At 41.5% G+C, this 7,657-nt stretch overlaps 1 pseudogene; it reads right to left on the bottom strand.

Annotated features, from left to right (window-relative positions):
* Positions 1-1,054: 1,054 nt before the first annotated feature.
* On the bottom strand, positions 1,055-1,773 carry LOC129675219 (40S ribosomal protein S6-like; annotated as a pseudogene).
* Positions 1,774-7,657: the final 5,884 nt, after the last annotated feature.

The following is a 7,657-nucleotide window of genomic DNA, read 5'->3' as shown; positions in this document are numbered from 1 at the left end:
TTTGATATGACTCTCAAAGGACGTACAGGGTATGTGGGGGCCTCATAGGTTCAGAAAGCAATCGCTGAGGTTCAGCCAACACACAGAAGACTTTAGTCTAGAGCTGGGCTTCTACGCTTCTCAGTTTTCATCAAAGAGTGAAGTGGTTCGCTCACTCTGGTACTTCTGAAAATATTAGAAGTTCTGCAAAGGTAGTTTTGGTCCCTCTTCCAGTTTGCTTATTCTGTTTCAGTGATAAGACACTCTGACCAAAAGTAACCTGGGGATGACAGGAGTTATTTCAGCTTATACTTCTATATCACAGTTCATTATTGAAGGAAGCCAGGGAAGGAGTTCAATCAGGAACTGAAGCAGAAACCTTGAAGGAACACTGTTTACTGAATTTTTCTCAGTCTCATGTTCATCTAGCTTCTCTACATAGCCCAAAACTAGTGCATGGGGATTCTACCACCCATAGTGGGATAGGTCTCCAACATCAATTGGAAGTCAAGAAAATGCTTCCACAGACTTGTCCACAGGTCACTATGGTCCAGAAAATTTTTCAGCTGATGCTCCCTCTTTCCAGATGACTCTCGGTTGTATTACGATGACAATAAAAACAAACCGGGTTTGTCCCTGTATACACCCTTGAACCCAAAATTATAGCTGGCCTTTAGTTTTCATTCAGTGATTCACTTCAGCATTGGGACTATATATGTTATCAATTGGACTTCTAGGAGGGATGACAGGATGGCATGAATTGATAACCTCTGACAGGAGGCAAAGGAAAATATTGTTCTAAGGGTAAGGGGACCTATCGTTTTAAATGCAGAGGAACACACTCTTCCTATACATGTGAGAGAATAGGAGGTTTATTTCCAAGAATGCTTACATAACTATGGAGCCAGGTGCAAAATGGATGTGCAGAGCTAAAAAGTGTAATAAGACTTTCAGATGGTGATGTCAAGCGATAGACCAAGAGCAAATCTCCTACCACGGGCTCATGTGAGATTGCATTGGCCACACACTTTTTTTTCTTTTGAGGTACAATGATTTATTTTTTACTTTCAAAGACTTATTTTTGACTGGACTCAGACTTAGAAGTAGAAGCTGTCAGCGAAGATAGCCTCCATCTCTTGGCAATCTGTTCCTGGTGCTTTTCTTTAGCTTCCTTCAGTCTCTTGGCCAAAAGTGTAGCGTAATCTTCAGCCTCCTCTTTGTCTTTCTTAGTATGTTGTTTCTTCAGAGCAATACATCAGTGTTTGTGCTGCAGGACATGTTCAATGACAAGATGTTGGTCCTGGACTTCTTGCCTTTTTTTGTTTAAGGGCTTTCTAACAATGTATTGGCGGATGTCATCTTCTGTAGAAAGATTAAAGAGCTTTCAGGTTCTACTAGCTCTTTTAGGTCATAGCCGAGGAGGCACAGTAGTGTCTGTCAGTCCAGGAATACCCTTCTCTCCTTTTTTACAATAAGCAAGTTAAGAACACTCAGATTGGCATCCACAGTGCATCCACGAACAGACTCACTCTTCCTCTCTCCAGTTCTCCTTGGCCCCTTACTCAACAGCAGGCCCACTCTGCCATGGGTCAAAGCATCTTGCTTCATGGGAAAACCTTGTTTGTCATTTCCATCACTGATCAGGACCACATAACCCTTACACGCTTCATCTGGAACATTGGCAGCTACTTCTTTGGCTGTGTGCTTCTCATAGAACATTCGAAGCTTACGTTCATTATCCACTTCAATGAATTTTTGACAGCCAGTGGCAGGGAAGAAGATACTCAGCTTCATCTTGACATAGCTGACAGCTGAGGAGGCACCACAAAAAGGACCTAGCCATACCCTTGTAAGGCCAGAGTTGATGAGCAGCAGCTAGATATTTGGTTTCCAGTACTTTTCTCTCTTCACCAAATAAGCGTTAAGAAATATTTTGTTTTATTAACTTCTTAGTTAAAAATTTTATGACTATTTCATAAATTTACAATCTGTGGTCTTAAAGTAAAATTATCAATTTCATACTCTCTGCCTGCAATTCTTATAATTCCAACATGAACCTCAGACTGGGGGATAAGAGGAGACTAAACTGGAGAAGCTTGTGCTGTTGCTCTCTGTGTCTCTCTTTTTTTTAAAATAACTGACTGCGTCCCATTTGTGGTGCCTATAGAATTATGAATGTGAGGCTATCCATCAGAGCATGGCTGATTGTCAGGGAATACCTCCTTAAAGAAAACTGATCCTCTATCCTTTAGAAGCTGTCAACTGTCCATTGCTCCTTAAGCATAAGGGCTGGTAGGCCCCTTCCTTCCCATGCTAGAAATTTGACTGTCTTGATCTTGTTCAAGCAACCAAAGACTGCTGTGAGTTCATGAGTACAGCTATCCTATCAGGTCCAGAAGATACTTTCATTCATGTCACCCACCCCTCCCCACCTCTGGTTCTTAAAGTATTTCCACTCCATCTTCTAAAATGTTCTCTGATCCTGGGGTTGGGAGGTCGTGTAGATGTCCAGTTTATGGCTGAATACTCCACTAGCACTTATTCTCGGCACGTTGACCAGTTGTGAGTTTACGTGTTAATCAGAATCTACTACACAGATAAATTTTTCTGATGAGGTCTGAGAGAGCTGCACCAACCTATGGGCATACAGGCAATCATTTGATTTTTCCAGTAAAGATCAAGGAGCCGATATTGAGGTGAAAACCTACTAACTCAGAGAGGCAGAGAAAGCATTCAGCTGATCTTCCTACTCAGCAGACTTCCCAAGAGGCTGACTTTTCAGCTCATGGTCCAGAAGGAAAAAGCCAAAAACTCCTTCTCCTTCTCCACACTGTCTTGAATACCCTTCAACTGAATGGCTCTCCTTTCTGTCAGCTGGTTTCTTGCTCTGCCTCAAAGTTCTTGGATGAAAGGTGTGTGCTAGGGCTGAGCCACACCAAACAAGAAACAGGATTTTATAATTGACCTTCTTGGAGTTCACAGATATGAGTTTAGAGAGCAGTTTGATACACTAGAATAATACTCCAGGTTCACTCTTGTGGCCTGTAAGTTTTTAATCACATGTGCTTGGCTAGATTTACGGCACTACGTATATAATTTCTTTCATGGGGTGGGTCTTAAAATCCAACCAGAAAACAGTTGGTTTCTGCCATGGCATTCCCACCACTATTGCACCTATTGCCACTTGGTCATTATTGTAGTTCACAGTGTTTACAGATGGATTATACTCTGATTCCCCCTGTCGGAGCCTGCATAGCATCTTTCAGCACTATGAGCTCTAGCCGGTAAGGGGAAAGTTTCCTGATCATCTTGGTTCCTCCATGCCCTTTGATCAAAGTGTGTGGTGTCTTTATAGAGAGGGTCTTATCATCAAATCCTTGTGGGCACCTAAGGGCAATGGCAATAAGCTGTATTCTGTTGAGGGTCTCTGAGATACCTTTGATCAGTCACTCAGAGGGACATATGCCCTTTCTGGTACTGGACATTTTACTTGAGAACCTCTGGCTCTTGGGAGGATCATTATTATCATTATTGCCTGTGTAGAGTAAGTCCAATCAAACTACTTTATATAAAGAAAACAGTAGGTTTCTTTTTGACCTATGCACCCACCTCTTAATCCAGGAAGTGTAAATTTATGATCTAATTATCTAATAGAAAAAAAAAACATAAAGCAAATAATGTTGTCCAAAGATCAGTAAAATGCATAAGAAATTACAGTGGAAAAAAGAAGAAAGAAGAAAGCAGGAAGATGCAGGAAATAAAATAGACCCCAATCTCATCAAGAGGCACCTCCCCTCCTGGCATTGAGCTGAAGGAGCTGAGAGACTCGTGACCACCAGTACCACTGGGACTGTGAGGGCTCTGAAATGGCCACTCAAAGTGTAAGTCAGCTGGCACTTAAAACCCCACTTCTATTTATTTACAATAAACATTTTATTTATGTTTGGAAATGTAAGTACATTCACAAATATATTTTATATTTTGTATATAACATACTTAAATACTATATGCGTGTATATACATTTTAATGTGTTTGCAAACAGAAATGTGTTTATAAGTAATTTATATTTATTTACAGGAAGTAATTTATATTTGTTTATATATTTATATTTATGGAATTGCTCTAAAGTTTAAGGAATAACTAAAGAAGGACTCTCCTTCTCTCCTCTGTCTTCTGAAAGGGGCCTTTATAAGGAACCTAACAAACTCACTCAGAGCCCAGAAGCACTGTCAGGAGGAACAGTGGTTCCTGCACTGGTCTGGCTGAAGGTGGCACTTTAAATCTCTGGATTGAAACTAACTTTCACACCAAGCTTTTTTTTTTTTTTTTTAAGCTGTAGTATAATACACAGAAGTTATTGCATTCAGAGATCTACAGATTGCTACCCTGTAGTGCTGTACATTCTTGGAGGGCAGGATGTCTTTATACTGCTTCCTATGTGCCCAATGGAATGCTAATTTCTAAGGCCTAGAGTGGAATGGCAGTAGATTCTCGTCCTTTTCTTGTTCTCTTCTCCATCTTTTGCTGTCTCCGTCTCTCTGTCTGCAGATGAGTAGCCACTCAGGTGAACAGAGCACATGCAGCCTCAAGGCTCCGAAGAGAACAATGAGGAGGAATCTGAGAGGAGTAACACTATTTCTCCACCATAGCAGGTAGGCTTTGGAGAAGGGAGCACGTTTGGGGCGACTTTTTGTCAGTCAGAGAGGGGCGGACACTGCCTTCAAGGAGTCAGATCAGAGGGTGAATGTGAGTCCAGTTTCTTTGGAGTCTCTTTTGCAGGAAGTGGCCTTATGGGCAAAGGTCAGCTACTTTATGACAGCACTCTACTAGACTATAATGGAATTTAGTTACAGACTAAATAACAGGGCAAAAAAACAATTATTTTAACTTCAAAAATATATTACTGATAAGCAAGCACACAGGGATTAAAATATTTCATTGTAATTTGCATTTACATGGCTCTGTCTATCTATCTATCCTCTATCTTTCTATCTATCTACCTACGTACTTGCGTACCTACCTATTTATTTATTTCGAGACAAGTCCTCATTATGTGGCTCTGGCAGTCCTGGAGCTCACTACGTCCACCAGATTGAGCTCAGACTCACAGAGGTCCGCCTGGCTCTGCCTCCCGAGGGCCGCGGCAAGGCGCGCATCACAGGCAAACTGCTGTGTTCAGCCAGGTTGCGCCCACCGCCTTTGTAGCCACATCTGGCAGACTAGTGACTGCACCACAGACTGGGCTGCTTCAGAAGCTGTAAGACAGTTCCAGGAGGGAAAGCCCCTGTGGACTGAACTTGAGACCTGATAAATGCGAATTCTTCAGATGCTGTCATTTCCTGGCGTATCGGCAGTGGGCAGTGTTCCGTGCAGGAGGCCGGATGACACAGAGAAGTGAGGAAAGACACTGGGGTATTGCTATACAGTCATACGACCTTGCAAGGCCTCTGTGCTTCCCGAGATGTCGATGCTGCTGATGTTGGAAACTACGCCATTCGCTTTGCTTAACTTGTGGAAGACACTCTGCACAGTTTTAAATAGCTTTAATCCCACTAGTAAAGATTAGTTAGGCCTACCTCTCGGGGTACTGTCAAGACTAAGTAAAATAGTAATTATTAACTAATTAATTCAGTTGAAAAAGTTTCAAGACATGCTATACACATATAAATGCTTATGTATGTTCCTCAATGTGGAGACAGTTATTCGGTGGATAAAGGATACAGTTTAACGAATATCATGGCTGTTCTGATTGCTTGGTCTAATTCTTTTAAATGGCATGATTGACATTTTAACATTAATCTAAGAGCTTTCTTATTTTAACTATAAAACTATATACAGTTATGGTGTAAATAACACACTGTTTTGATGTGAGTGGTGAAGAGTTTTACAGTACAAAATTAACATATTTATCATCTCCATAGTTACCTACATTTTGTCCTTTGTAAATATTGCAACCAATATCAGGGACCTTAGAAAATAATTTATTATCCACCTATGTATCTATGCATCTATATATGTACGTATCTATCTATCTATCTATCTATCTATCTATCTATCTATCTATCTATCTATCTATCTCTGTGTGTATGTATTGTTGGAGGCCAGAAGGGGGCATCAGATTCCCAGGAGCTGAAGTTACAGGCGTGAGCCACCTAGAGTAGGTATTGGGAACTGAACTCCAACCCTCTGGAAGAACAGAGAGGGCTCGTAAACACTAAGGCATCTCTCCTGCCCAGAGTTACTTTATTATTCATCTCTTTCCCTTTAGGACCATGTCAGTGTCTGACATATAGTACTTGTTCAATAAATGCTTAGTTAGCAAATAGAAAGCTAAATACTTGAACATCACTTACAAACACCTTCCGTTTGTAGCACTGGAGCTAAGTCTCCAATCCAATTTTAAACTGAATTTTTTCATTTGTTGAAATATTAATAGCAGTGAAAGAACAGTCAATCTACCATCTATCTACCTATCTATTTTTGACAAAGGATTCTCTCTGAAAATTTAAAAATCATAAGTACTTTTTTAAAAATCACAAGTACTTAAGTCAAATTTCTCATTGTATTAGATATGTGCATTATAGAAAGAAGGCAGCGCCCTTTGGGCGCCCATCACAATCCACACACAGCAGGAGGTGTTTTGTTTTTAAGTCTGTTTTGACAAAGGCACTTGGGTTTGTTAAAAATTACATTCCACTGCACCTAAGTAAACATGCGTGCCATGCGTGTTGGGGCAAGCCACCAACGACCTATTTAAGAACAAGTCTTCTCATCTGATTTTCAGAGCAAAAATGGAAGCTGTCTGTTCTGATTTAGATCTGTCCCTGAGCGGTTTCCACAGTTAACACAGCTAAATTGTAAACGTAGGAATGCACAAATGAGTACCCCAGTGCATTTCAACAACCCAAGTCTGCTTGGTTTCCGGGGGGGGAAAATCCCTCTCCACAAGGTAATTAGGAGGTTACAGTGGAAAGAAACCTGGGACAATGGCGAGGGAGAGAATGCTAAAATGCCAATGAAAGAAAAAAGCCAGGACGGTCTACTTAATAACCTCATGGCCACTGTTCACATCAGAGTGACAAACAGCGTGATATGGTGGAACTCCCGTGTCCTCTGGCTATTTGGCACTGCCTTCCACACTTCTTTACTGTGCCAGGATGACTTAGCTTCTGCTCCCAGCCCTCACACACATTAAGCCGACAAGGGACGGAGGAAGCCTGCCATTCCTGCAGAGGAAAGCAGAAAAGAGATGAAGAACTGGGTCAGACTGGTCAGAGGGGGATAAAGACAAGCCTTGACTAGACATATAGAGGACAAGACATGTAGGTGACAGAAAATTCAGGCGCTTTGGAGTTTAGTTTATGGATAAACAGCAATCTTGTTGTAGCTCTTGTTCGTTTTGCACCCGCTACCCCAGCTTCAAGCTACAAGAGCATTCCTGTTGTGGTGTTAGTGTCCTTGCTGTACTCAGGGCTCATTACCATGGCCAGTGCCATTTCCATAGAAACAGGAGAAATAAATAACACTGGAAAAGGGGATTGAGATCACCACTTTACGGATTTTAAGACACACCTTTTAGGAGGTGTGCAGGCATCATGAGGAACATTGAAGAGTCCCAGGGCAGAGTGCTTGACATCTTCTTCTGCAATGATGCATAATTCTGGCTTGGTGCCTTCT

The sequence above is a fragment of the Psammomys obesus genome, unplaced genomic scaffold (assembly GCF_907164565.1).
Source record: "Psammomys obesus unplaced genomic scaffold, mPsaObe1.curated_primary_1811, whole genome shotgun sequence".
In the NCBI taxonomy this organism is placed as follows: domain Eukaryota; kingdom Metazoa; phylum Chordata; class Mammalia; order Rodentia; family Muridae; genus Psammomys; species Psammomys obesus.
The sequence above is the reverse complement of the archived record's forward strand: the minus strand, read 5'-3'. Positions and strand labels throughout refer to the sequence as shown.